This window comes from Eriocheir sinensis, chromosome 3, assembly GCF_024679095.1.
Source record: "Eriocheir sinensis breed Jianghai 21 chromosome 3, ASM2467909v1, whole genome shotgun sequence".
Lineage (NCBI taxonomy): Eukaryota > Metazoa > Arthropoda > Malacostraca > Decapoda > Varunidae > Eriocheir > Eriocheir sinensis.
In genome coordinates this window covers 7,106,411-7,119,131 of record NC_066511.1, presented here as the reverse complement: position 1 = coordinate 7,119,131, position 12,721 = coordinate 7,106,411, and the positions used below count along the sequence as shown (strand labels likewise).

General features: G+C 42.9%; 1 long non-coding RNA gene across 1 annotated transcript; it reads right to left on the bottom strand.

Annotated features, from left to right (window-relative positions):
• Window positions 1-540: 540 nt before the first annotated feature.
• On the bottom strand, window positions 541-12,268 carry LOC127004235 (uncharacterized). The gene is made up of 3 exons (XR_007757704.1): window positions 12,146-12,268; window positions 1,615-1,683; window positions 541-921 (listed from the first exon to the last, which is right to left on the bottom strand). It is a non-coding gene; the product is annotated as an uncharacterized LOC127004235 (long non-coding RNA).
• Between the last annotated feature and the right edge of the window lie 453 nt (window positions 12,269-12,721).

Genomic DNA, 12,721 nt, shown 5'->3' with positions numbered 1-12,721 from the left:
ATTAATTGACAGACATAATCATTGTCAGTGCCAGATGTAGGCTTAAGCTAAACAAGCTACAGCTTAAGCCTCACAATCAGTAAGGACCTCACAAAAGTTCAATCTCAGTATACACACCCATTTCTCTGAGCAAAGAAGCTGAATTCAGGTCCTTTCAAAAAAGCTAATAGTTCTAAGCTCTAAGAATAAATTTACAGGTACAGTACTGTCTCCAAGTTTGCGATTAATAGGTCGATGTTGCGGGTCGCAAACGTTGAAATCGCAAACTTTGAACCATTATTCTTATGGGGAAAATTGAAAACCATCAACTTCTTGCGCTGGGCCACACATCCGGGTGGCCAAGCACATGTGTGCGGACGGCCCAGGCCGCGTGCTGGGCCCGAGCAACTGGCGGGCGGCTGATGATGGTGATGGTGATGATGAGTGTCGGCGGCGTGGCCTTTGCATCTGTGACGCCTGAACGGTGTTTTTGTCGGGGCCCGTGTGTGTGTGGCTGTGTTTGTTGTGGGTTTGGGCTTCTCAATTTGCCAGTTCTTGTTTTCTACATGTTGTGCGGGACCCCTTTCTTTTCTTCCATCTCTTCTTTTTGAAAAGGAAGAGATGGAAGAAAAGAAAGAGGTCCTGCACAACATGTGGAAGGCAGGAATTGGCAGACTGACGAGCCTGGGCCCACGATGGGCACAGCCACACACGCACAGGCCCCGATAAAGGTGCCGTTTGGGTGGTGCCAATGCAGGGGGCTCATCATCACCTTCACCATCATCAGCCGCCCGTCAGCTGCTCGGGCCCGGCGCGCGGTCAGGGCTGCTTGCACACATGCGCTTGGCTGCCCGGATCCCACTCACCATGCTTCCCGCGGCCAATGGAAAGGTGCAGGGGGTGGGTAAGAGCGAGAATGGGAATCAAGGACCACAACAAGGTCTGAAAAAACCTGGTTTTAGTAGCCTTTTCCTTTTCCTTTCGGGTCATATCGCAATTTCAGTTTTCAATAAAAATCTAATTTTTGGGGTCCCTATTGCAAACTCGCTGAATCGCAAATTTGAAACTTGCAACCCTGGAGACAGTACTGTACTACGTGCCAGACCAACATGTATCAGCACAAACTATTATCAGATTTATGTAACTCATGAGGTGGTGTCACATATGCTCATTTGGACCCCATGATGTTACTGATAGGGTACAGAAATTTGGTAACTAGAGGCATCATCACAAGAGAGCACCTGGGGTCATACCCCCCTCATTTCTCATTCAATTTTGCCCCTTCAGTGGCACCACCAAAGGGGGAACAAAGGGTGACAGATGTCTTGCAAAACTGTTTCCACAGAGCCAAAATTCTCAATAACATTTATTAAAAAGTTAATCTATGTAAATATTTTCAGGTTTTTAAGACCCTTACAACATAACATTTGCCATGCACACTTGTGACACCCTCTGGCTTACATTCTTAAAAAGGGGCCTCCAGACATCAATAACCTGGGACCTAGCCAAGTCTACATCTGGCCCTGATCATTATACAATGTATAATATGTATATACATGAAAATCATTGGAGTCTTCAAATTATGATAAATAATTATCTAACCCAAAAGCAATACTTTAAAATAACAATACTGACCTCAGAACTCTCCTCCACAATCAGGAGATTGGCACAGGTGGGACAGAAGTAAAACATTTTTTGTTACATCTGGAAATCATAATATATAATAATTAGTGATATTTTCTTGAGCTTAATAAAGTCAATCAATATTGCTACCTATCTGCCCTAATGCCTGATTCTCATGGCTCCCTAATCTGGGGTTGTTAACACATTCCTTGCGACCTAACCCACCGGTGGGTCAGGTGGTTTATTCCCTTGTTGTGGCCTGACCCACCGGTGGTCATTTTGATGCTAATTACTATCCTCCTAATTATCCACTATAAGATCCACCTATTAATATTTTTTTTGTATTAAAGATTCTCTTTCTATGGAAAGGCATTAAAGAAAGATAATCAATGAAAATAATATTGTTTGTTGACCATTAAACCATTTCAATTTTACCTTGAATTGAAATTAATATGAAATATGGTAGATTACATTTAATTGGTCTTTTTTTAACTTGAGTGGTTGAAAAAAAAAACTCAAATATCCCCAATAGTTTTCCATCAGAGTATAAATATCGACAAAAAAAAAAAAAAATCATTTAAAAAGAAAAAAAAATTATTCTTCCTGTTCAGGACAAATAAATACCCTTGGCTTGGAACACATAATAAATACACAAAAGATGTGCATTCCCATATTTTGAGTTCATTGTTCTCCCTTCGCATGATATTAGCCATGATGTTTCACATTGAAGCAATCCAGGCACATGAATGGACTACCCTCACAGTCAGCACAAAAGGATGACACTTTCTTTGCTCTTTTTGCTGCAATTTTCCATCCCTCGTTCAATGAGGAGTCATAATTTGAAGATAGACAGTAGAATTCACCACAAGAATCTTCATCACCAGAGCCATATTCTGGAATGACACTTCGCCTTCTTCGCGGTAGACAAATTGATAGGTTCCATTACCAGTAAAAAAATACAAGTAGAATTGGTTAATTTACTGTATTGTAAGGCAATCAGTTGAACAATTGTAATAACAAATCATATACAGTAGCTTATATATATATATATATATATATATATATATATATATATATATATATATATATATATATATATATATATATATATATATATATATATATATATATATATATATATATATATATATATATATATATATATATATATATATATATATATATATATATATATATATATATGCACAGAAAAGCCATCTTGATGGCCTGCCTCAAAATGGGTCAGGCAGCAACAGATTCATACAACATTACAGTAGAGCCCCACTTAGCGCGAGATCAATTAGCGCGAACCGCAATTAGCGCGAGCCACCATCTACCAAGAAAATAATTAATTAGCGCGAAAGCCTCAGTTAGCGCAAGCAGCCACCACGACTGAATTTTGAAAATTGTGCCAAGCCGCCATGATGCGCGGCACAAGCCGCCATGATGTGCAGCACAAGCCACCATGATGCACGGCACAAGCCGCGAGAGCCCTTACTTTAGCAGACAACGCCATGTTGATACAGGGCAAGTGCTTTGTTCACGTTGTGAATGTAGACACGGGCAACTGACCTTGGCCGGGTGTAACCCACACCTGGAAAATTTGGATTTGCCGGTTGCCCAAGTGTGATACTGCCTTAAGGCAGCGAGGCCCCTGACCGGGTGAGCGCCGGCGATGACGTCATCAGACTCCCAGCGAATCACAAGCATGTTTTCAGAGCTCAGCCAATCGTAGGGTTGTTTTTTTAATGTGAGTGATTATTTTGAGTAATTATCAAACCCAAAAGTCAGACCCACGTGTGCACCAAATAATTTTTTTCATATTGGTTACTTTATTCAATTAGCGCGAATTCAGTTAGAGTGACCACGTTCATCCCCCTAATTCTCACGCTAAATGGGGCTATTTGCCACCTACCTTGATTCACATGCTGTCCCACTCTAATTTCTTAAAGGATGAAGCTATTTACTGAGCAGTGCTAAATAAGGCTGATGTTGTATAGTTATTTGCCAAGCTGCTCAGCAAGTAAGTTATTGCTAAAAATGCTAAAAAACCTTGGTTCAATCACGCTTGCTCTCATGCTATTACAAATAGAGAGGCAGCTCACAAAAGGTACCAAAGCCTTCACACTCCTGCTAATCATGACCTTTACATTTCCGCCTGGAGTTGTGCCAAATCTATTCTCCGACTTACCAAAAACTCTTTCATTAATAGAAAATACCACAACCTTGCTTTTTCTAATTCTTCCCAAGACTTCTGGTACCTAGCCAAAAATATCTCCTCCAATTTCACTTCTTCTTCTTTCCCTCTTCTTAACCCTGACGGCAGCACCGCCATCTCATCTATCTCTAAGGCTGAACTCTTCTCTCAAACTTTCTGTAAAAACTCCACTCTGGACAATTCTGGGCATATTCCTCCTACTCATCTCCCCTCTGACTCCTTTATGCCTGTTATTAAGATTCTTAAGAATGATCTTTTCTATGCCCTCTCTGGCCTCAATCCTCAGAAGGCTTATGGGCCTGATGGAGTGCCTCCTATTGTCCTTAAAAACTGTGCTTCTGTGCTGACACCCTGCCTGGTCAAACTCTTTCGTCTCTGCCTTTCCTTCCTGCTGGAAGTACGCCTACATACAGCCTGTGCCTAAGAAGGGTGACCGTTCGAATCCCTCAAACTACTGCCCTATAGCTTTACTTTCCTGTCTATCTAAAGCTTTTGAATCAATCCTTAACCGGAAGATTCAAAACCACCTATCCTCTTCTGATCTTCTATCTGATCGCCAGTATGGGTTCCGCAAGGGATGTTCTACTGGTGATCTTCTTGCTTTCTTAACTGACTCCTGGTCATCCTCTCTTAGCCGTTTCAGTGAAACTTTCTCAGTTGCACTAGATATATTGAAAGCTTTCGATAGAGTCTGGCACAAGGCTTTACTTTCTAAACTACCCTCCTACGGATTCTATCCTTCTTTCTGTTCCTTTTTCTCCAGTTTCCTTTCCGGCCATTCTATCTCTGCGGTGGTAGACGGTCACTGTTCTTCCCCTATACCTATCAACAGTGGTGTCCCACACGGCTCTGTCTTATCACCCACTCTCTTCCTGTTATTCATCAATGATCTTTCCATAACAAACTGTCCCATCAACTCATACGCTGACGACTCTACTCCGCATTATTCAACTTCTTTCAACAAAAGACCCTAACAACAAGAATTACAAGACTCCAGACTGAAGGCTGCAAAACGCTTGACCTCAGACCTTGCTATCATTTCCGATTGGGGTAAGAAGAACAGTGTGTCCTTCAACGCCTCAAAAACCCAATTTCTCCACCTATCCACTCTACACAATCTTCCAAACACCTATCCCCCATTCTTCGACAACACTCAGCTGTCACTTTCTACACAAAACATCCTCAGCCTATCATTAGCTCAAAATCTCAGCTGGAAGCTTCACATCTCCTCTCTTACTAAATCAGCTTCCTCAAGGTTGGGCGTTCTGTATCGTCTCCGCCAGTTCTTCTCCCCCGCACAGGAGCTTTCCACTTATAAAGGCCTCGTCCGCCCTCATATGGAGTATGCATCTCACGTGTGGGGGGGCTCCACTCACACAGTTCTCTTGGACCGAGTGGAATCTAAGGCTCTTCGTCTAATCAACTCCCCTCTTCTTGCCGACAGCCTTCTACCTCTTAAATTCCTCCACCATGTTGCAATTCTTTGTCTTCTATCGATATTTTCATTGCTGACTGCATGCCTCCCCCCCTCCTGCAGCCCTGCTGCACTCGACATTCTACTCAAGCTCATCCCTATACTGTCCAAACCCCTTATGCAAGAGTTAACAAGCATCTCCATTCTTTCATCCCTTTCACTGGTAAACTCTGGAACAGCCTTCCTTTGTCTGCATTTCCTCCTGCTTATGACTTGACCTCTTTCAAGAGGAGTGTATCAAGACACCTCTCCATCCAAAATTGACCTCTCTTTTGGCCACTCTTTACTTTTTGCTTTTTGGAGCAACAATTATCGGACTTTTTTCTACAATTTCTTTTTGTTGCCCTTGAGTTGTTTCCTATGCTGTGAAAAAAAAAAAGTTTCTCACAGAGCAAATTAGAAAAATTAGAAAAAAAATGTAACCTATCATCACTCAATGGGTAAAAAATTATTATTAAATTAAGAAAATTTACATTAACCTAATGGATACGAACTTATCATGAAAAACTAATACAGGTTGAGAATCCTTTATCCGAAATTCCAAAATCCAAAAGTTTTTTTAATGCTGACATGACGCTTTTTTTTTCCGCCACCTCACAGGTAGGGACAGAGGCTATATGGAGGCTGTCAGGGTCAAGCGCATACGTCCCTCCGAGGAGGAACCACAGACCCTTGCTGGGTGACAGATCATGAAGGGGAGGGGAGGACACAGATTGATGTTCTTATGTTTTTATGACTATCGGTTAATGTCAGCCTAGGCGACCAAATCGGTCTTTTGACAAGGACTGGCGAGCCTCTTTGTACAAGTCAAAGACATGAGCGTGGGTTCCCTTTGTTCACCGCAAGACAAGAGTGCTCAAAGTGGAAAACAATGTAAATAGTCTCAGTTAGGGTTGCCACCTTGAGCTAAGAAAAATAAGGAATGCAACATCCCATTCTCCAATTCAGAATAAATCCATATTCTAAGGAACAGGTGGTAACCCTAAAATTTCTCTAGCCTGCCACGACTGACAGTTGCTGCTGGTGAAGGCAGGAGGAAGGGGGGAGGGATGTTACAAAGCGTATTTCACACGTATTTCAGAACGACCCCTAACAAACATAATTTTATGGACTGATTATGTGGTTCATCGAAAAATGTGCTCTCTACAGTTTTGAAATACTGAATTTTATCTGCTTAACCATTCAAACAGACAAATATGGAACATATGGCGCACGTAAAGTTAGGTTTGGGTTGTTTAGATTTATAGTGCAGCGGAGATACATAACGCAGCGCAGGACGGGACATGGCGGCGGCGGCGGTCCAGCCAGTGTTGCAAGAAATACCTCCTCGCAGAAATAAGTCGCTCTGCTGTTTAATACGCATGCACACTGGGGGCATACACAGCAGGAAAAACATTAATTTGTCTGGTTTTGTTCTAGTTTGTCCACTTGAGATATTTGTGAGCAGTGAGTGAAATACAGAAACAGTACGCAAGTTGAACGCTATTTTGCGGCTGCGGCAGTGGCGGGTGCACAACAGTCAATTGAAAAGTTAATCATTTAGTGATTTCTGGAGAAAAATGCTGTCTCCATAATAAACAGCATCAGATTTTGTCCAGAAATAAGCAGTCAGCATCTCAAAATTAGTAGGCTACCCTCTCATGAATAATCCCCTATTTCAGTTTTCATTTTATTCATTCATACATCTTTGACGCCTGCTCCTTGGAGCTCCCACCAGGGGATGGCCACGCCAGAAGAGTTTCCATCTCTCTCTATCCAGACACTCCTTCCTTGCCTGATCAAAATTTCTCAAGGATCTTTCACCCCTCTCCCTGACATACTCCTGCACCCTATCTCTCCATTTCACTAGAGGTCATCCTCTAACATTCCCTCTCTCTATCTCACTCACACACACCCTCCTGGTCATCTTAAGGTGCGATTCCACCAAGGCAACATTTTGGCAACATGTGGCATGCTACATTGTTGAATAAACCAAATGCGTTTCCACCAGTTCAACAGAAGGCAACATGTAGCATGCAGCAGTGTGGCATGTGAAAGAAGGCAACATGATACCGTTTTGCCTGCCGCATGCGACAAGTTTTAGCTTGTTGCCTAGTGTTGAACGCCTTCCCACCAGTCACGGGAAACAAACCTTGTTGAAAGCAACAAAATGAATTGGCCCCTAGGAACAAAACGTGGAATTTATAGAAAACTACAGGAAACATATTGTCCTATGGGATATACGCTTAAAAGACTACAAGAATAACCATGCAAAATTAGATGCACTGCGGGAATAGCAGAAAAAATCTACTGTGACGTGGAAATGATAAAAAAGAAGATCAAGATGCTTTTCGCCATGAACACAAAAGCCTAACCCAAAAGAAGTCTGGATCCTCGCCCAATAAGAAGAGTAAATGGTTTTCCTATGACCTGCTTATATTCCTTCTGGATGTGGACAACCCAAGGCCTGGCTACTCATCTTTAGTTGAACATCAGGCTGAACAACCAATACATGTCTGATTTTAGGTGGTACGGCTTTCCGGTAATTTGTCACTCTTCCTAATCCTGGGACTCACTTTGTCGAGAAGGTAATTGAAATCTTCCACACTCATCCGTGAAAAGTTTTTGAAAAGTGATTGGTCATCGGACAGTAATTTTTCAATAAAATCATTTTGAGAAACATTACTGCCCATAAAAAGTTCTCTCTTCCACCATCGGTGGCTTTTTTTTTTTTTTTTTTTCTGCGAGCATTACACAGCATTAGATATGAAGCAGCAGCTACTGTCTGCTGAGACATCGTGTTGACAACTGGCTTAGTTTTTGTTGAATTGGTGGAAAAGGTTTTGTTGCATTCAACATTCAACACAGCATGTAGCATGCAACAAGCAACAACGATGTTGCCTTGTCGCAGGCAACATGTCTCCTTGTTGAAAGCCACATTCAACATTCTTGTTGAAAGCCAGTCATGTCGCATGCTACATGTTGCCTCGGTGGAATCGTGCCGTTACTCTCCTCCATTCACTCCATGTGGCCAAATCACTTTGAAGTCTGTTGCTTCACTTCTTACACCACTCCACACTGCTTCCCTTCACCCACGTGACACATTCCAAAACGCTCATACACACTTTCATTACTCATTCCATCCATTCTACTCACACCACATGCACTCCTCAAATAACTCATTTCCACTGCCTGCACTCTAAACCTCTGACTTTCATTCCAGGCCCATGTTTCACTTGCATATGTGAGGGTTGGTACTATTACTGTATTTCTCAAATCCCTCTTAACCTCCTTGCTCACACTTCTGCCATTCATGATACGTCCCAAAGACCCCACCACCTTTCTTCCTTGCAATGCCCTTTCTCTTGTCTCTCCTTCTGTACCACCATGCTTACACATAACTGATCCATGGTACTTAAACTCATTAACCTCCTCCATTTCTTCACCATTCAAAATTATTTTGCATTCTTTTTCACATTCAATTCCCACTCAATATGGGCATACAAAATCCACAACCTCACTTCTACTTCGCTCACAAACCATCACTTTACTTTTGTTAACATTTACTTTTAGCTTTCTCCTCTTACATACACTATAAAAAACACTGACCAAATTTTGTAAGTCACTTTCATTTTCTGCAATGAGCACCGTGTCATCAGCAAATAAGACTGAATTCAGCACCCACTTCCTTCCCTCAGCATACATATTTACTCCACCTTCCCCAACTTTGCCCTTCATTTCTCTCATAATACCATCCATATAAATATTGAACAACCATGGTGACATGACACACCCCTACCTCAAGCCCACTTTTATCTCAAAATGTTCACTTGTTTCTCCACTAATTTTGACAAATGCGGATGCATCCTCATAGAAAGACTTTATTGCATTAAGCAGTTTTCCTCCCACACCATATATCTTTAAAACGTCCCACAATGCCAGCCAATTGAATCTGTCATAAGCTTTTTCTAAATCCATGAAGGCAGCGTATAATTTTTTTCCTTTTTCTATTTTTTTTCTACTACCATCCTGAAGGCAAATATCTGATCCACACATCCCCTTCCCTTCCTGAAGCCTTCTTGTTTTTCACTGATTTTCTCTTCTGTAAGTCTTTGCATCCTCTCTATTATGACCTTTTCATATACCTTTCCGGGTATACTCAGCAGACATATCTCTATAGCTCCCACACTCCCCTCTCCTGCCCTTCCCCTTGTAAAGTGGGACAATGATGGCTTTTGTCCAGTCTGCTGGCACCCCCCCCCCCCTCCCATGCCACTTCACATGACCATCCATTTAGTACCTAATCTCCTCTACACTTCAACATTTCTGCTGTAATTCCATCAATTCCTGCTGCCTTTCCATTTTTTTATCTTTTCATTGCTTGATTTACTTCTTCATATGTTATACTTTCTTCTTCATATACTCCTCCTCTACCTCCACTCAAAATTACTGCTGTTACATGGGTGTGTCACATGGTGTGCACTTATTTGGTGCTTCGTGGGTGCATCAAGCTGTGACAAGCACGTGCCTCCAATATTGCCCCCACGAGAATAATAACCTTTCTAAGGTCTCATATACTGTTGCACTTCTCTAGTTTTACTAGCGCATCATACGTATGGGGATGTTGCCCGCCCCCCTGGTTAGCAGTAGGGGTCGAAGGGGGTGAAGCCCCCCCGTTACAGGTTTGGTTACGTAAAGTTCGGTTATAATAAATTAGATATGCTCCCATACCCAAAAAAAAATTAAAAATTACGACGCATCATACATATGGGGGGGGGGTCCAGGGGGGCACAGCCCACCCTGGTTAGCAGGGGGGTCGAGGCTAGGTTATGTAAAATTTGGTTACAGTAGTTTAAATACGCTCCCCCACCAAAAAATAAATAAATAAAAAAAAAAAATAATTATGGTGCATCATACATGTGGGGGAGTCCAGGGGGGGTGCAGCCCCCCTTGGTTAGAAGGGTGGTTGAGGGGTGGGCAAAGCCCCCTGTTAGCTGTTAGGTTATAAAGTTAGGGACTTTCCCTACTTTCGAGACGAGGGAATTTTCCTTAATTTAGGGATTTTTCTAGGGATACTTTGGAAGCCCATTTTTCAGTGATTTTGCCTTCCCCCCAATACCGCAGTTCCCTACAGGTCCCCAGGCTTGTGTTGGGGTGTAGGGGGGTCAGGGGTGGTGGAGGGGGTGGAGCCGCTATTCCTAAGATTTACCCCTACAACTTTTAAAGGTTAACAGAATATATGGTGTTATTCTAGTGTTTGCCCATACTCACCCCTCGCAACCAAAATTGGCTAGGGGGCCACTGAGACTTCGGGGAATGCAGTGGTAAACATGAAATGCGTCGCAAATGCATAGTTTTTGAGTTATGAGGGGTTGAAAAATACCCTAGATGTAGGGAAATTTCATACATTCTGGGGTTTTTTACAATGTACGGAAACCACGCAAGGTAATTACTGAAAATCACTCCGCACCTCGAAAATACAATATTACGCCTCCATATTGTACTTAAGGACATATTATACATATGGACGATGTGTTTACATGGCGACGCCATTGCAATACGAGCAGCGTTGCAAACGATCCAGTTAGCAATAATACGCTAGGTGAGACCAGGTCCACCACGCGTGGTTATTTATTATTATTTTTGGAACACGCACCTTTACCTAATACTATTTCCGATGGTACGCTAGGTTAGTGATGGTACGCTTAGTTAGCCATTAGCCCACGCATGTGAGACCAGGTCCACCACGCGTGGTTATTTTTTTTTAGACCACGCACCTTTACCTAATACTATTACCAATGGTATGCTTGGTTAGTGATGGTACGCTTAGTTAGCCATTGGCCCACGCATGTGAGACCAGGTCCACCACGCGTGGTTATTTTTTTTTTAGAACACGCACCTTTAAGAGGGGGGGGTCCAGGGGGAGGCACAGCCCCCCCTTGGTTAGCAGGGGGGTCGAGTTGCAGTAGTTTAAATATGCTCCCCCACCCAAATACCCCGAGTTCATGCAGGTCCCCCAAGATCGTTGGGGGAAGGGAATTAATTCGGCTTCTTTACTTTTAAGTACTTTTTTTTTATTTTTTACTATGATATATGGAGGCGTATTATCATATTCTGGAGGCACGGAGTCAATATCCACAATCACCTTGTATACTAGGAATACGAGCCCGTGAAGCAGATTCAAAATCCGGTCAGTAAGTATTCACGTGTTCAAACAGCTCAGGCAAGAGGTTCGAGAGCCTGCACTTCCTGCACAAGCTGCAGTATTGTTAAAGGTGCGGTGTTGGATGGATCCCGGCTAGCCAGTAGTTTTACTTGTGTCAGTGATAAACAATGATGATACACTGTGTTTGGTGCCACAGACTCTACATGGAGGACAGAAACCTTGCAATGAGGTGACAACCTACTAGTGAGAGGGCATGAGTGTGGTGGAGGCTGCCGGTGCCACGCCAGATGGTGAGGTGAGCATCGTTTGGTGGGTTCACTACACTTCTCTCCCAAAACAAGCTTGGGGATCCACTGAGTGCATGGTTTTCTTATGGGAAACACTAAATTCGTCACAAACGCTTGTTTTAATGGTGGTGGGAGGAAAATTCCCTAAATTTAGGAAATTTCCCTAGATCTAGGGAGTTTTTATCCCCCCCCCCCCCACACACACACACTAAAAAAAATACGCGAATGCGACGGATTTCGTGTTCCCCACCCGAAACCCCGCATTCCCACCAGGTCCCCAGGGTTGTATGGGGGGGAGGGGGGAGTATGGGCAAACTCTAGAATTTTACCGAATATATATATGACTACAGTAGATCAGTTGGTTGATTAAGGGTCGGGATATCGGCGCGTTGTTGATAAAACGAATCGTACCAAAATACCTTATCGAGGCCAACCCTAAACACCACCCCACTTCATCGCGCGCGTCCCGTTTCATGTATTCCCCAGAAGGCGGTGCAGGTGTACCAGCCCACGTGCCCCGTGACTCACCTCCCTTCCAGCAGCTGCCCCTCGCCGCGGCCACATGACGCAACGTAAACACATATGCTCGCCTCTTGGTCCTGGTCTTGGTGCTATCTTCTTCCTTTTCACGTCCTCCTTGATTCTTCTTCACACTTAGGGCAAGTTCAACAGTCCAACACCGTGTCATTGTAATTTTAAGCGCCCAAACCAAACTATATGCTCCACAATGATCTGCTTTTTCCACTTAATACCAGACACTTAAGAGATTTCCTGTGTGGTTTCCTAAAATTTCATCCTTTTTATATCGACACCAAACACGTACTGTAGCCTAGTACAAGAAATTTTCGTAGTATTTTGTGTTTAGTTTGGGAACTTATAAACTTAATTGCTGTATTGGACTGTGAAACTGCTGGCCCTTAGATACTTCGCTACGCACACTACCTTACTCTGTACTGAGCTTTTTTTTCTACACTAAATTTGCTTACACACTTAAT